The sequence below is a fragment of the Erinaceus europaeus genome, chromosome 2 (assembly GCF_950295315.1).
Source record: "Erinaceus europaeus chromosome 2, mEriEur2.1, whole genome shotgun sequence".
NCBI classification, from domain to species: domain Eukaryota; kingdom Metazoa; phylum Chordata; class Mammalia; order Eulipotyphla; family Erinaceidae; genus Erinaceus; species Erinaceus europaeus.
In genome coordinates, this window is record NC_080163.1 from 84,384,007 (window position 1) to 84,384,972 (window position 966).

Here is a 966-nt window from a genome sequence, read left to right on the forward strand (position 1 = left end):
TAGGTATGTACAAGCCCAAGCCCTATAACACAGAATGAAGTTTCAGTGTTGTTCCCTCTCTGAGCAGAAAATACGCAAAGGTTAACATTTGGGTAAACATTTAGGCTAACAAGTTAAAAGTAAAGAAATAAACAAATAAAAACAGAAATCTCAAGACTGACACTGCAAGCTCCCTGCAACCACCATAAGCAAGAGCTGATTAATGCACAGTCATAGAGAAAAAAAAATCTAAAAAGATTAAGAAGTTTTTAATAAAGACTTAAGTAATTGTTGCTAATAAGCCTTAATTTAAAACTTAATTTTTAGAATGGAAACCACTCAGAATACACCTACTCCCTCTCCCCCCCCTTACGAGAGGCAAGAACGATCATCAAAGGCCAAAGACTGATGCAGAAGCAACACCAAGGGCCAACTTCACGCTCAGGAGAAGGTGCTCTGTATCATCATCATGGTTTCGGGTGCCCTACACAATCAGAGGAACTTCTCTAGTAACAAACTATAGAAATGATCCCTGAAAGTATAGTCTTAACTGTTAAGTTGCAGGACTATGAGAGGCCTATGACAGTCACCTGCTTCGCAGTTGTGGTGAGATACCATTTCCTAGCCTAACTTAATTACTAATAGTGAGTTTTTGCCATCAGGCATTTCGATTATTATTACTTAGGAGTAAGTTTTTTACATTTTAAATTGAATAAGTAACTTAAAAATACAATGTAAAGGACAGGTTTAATTAGCATAATAGGGAATGACAGCCAATCACAGCCTAAATTTTTAACCCCCTGGAGCCATTCTCTCCATTGTGGTAAAGCAGCCACACCCCCTGGAAGCTGGTAGAATCCTTGACTTTATCTTTGCAAGTGAGAGACCCGCTGATCTATACTTAGTACGGTTTTAGGGGTTCACCCAAAGGCTGCCATGAGTTTTACCTTTCAGATAACAGGCAGGGTAGACACCGCTGGGACCACG

General features: G+C 39.5%; 1 non-coding gene across 1 annotated transcript; it reads right to left on the reverse strand.

Annotated features, from left to right (window-relative positions):
• Positions 1-313: 313 nt before the first annotated feature.
• LOC132537117 (small nucleolar RNA U3) lies at positions 314-527 on the reverse strand. Its single transcript, XR_009548596.1, has one exon. It is a non-coding gene; the product is annotated as a small nucleolar RNA U3 (small nucleolar RNA).
• Positions 528-966: the final 439 nt, after the last annotated feature.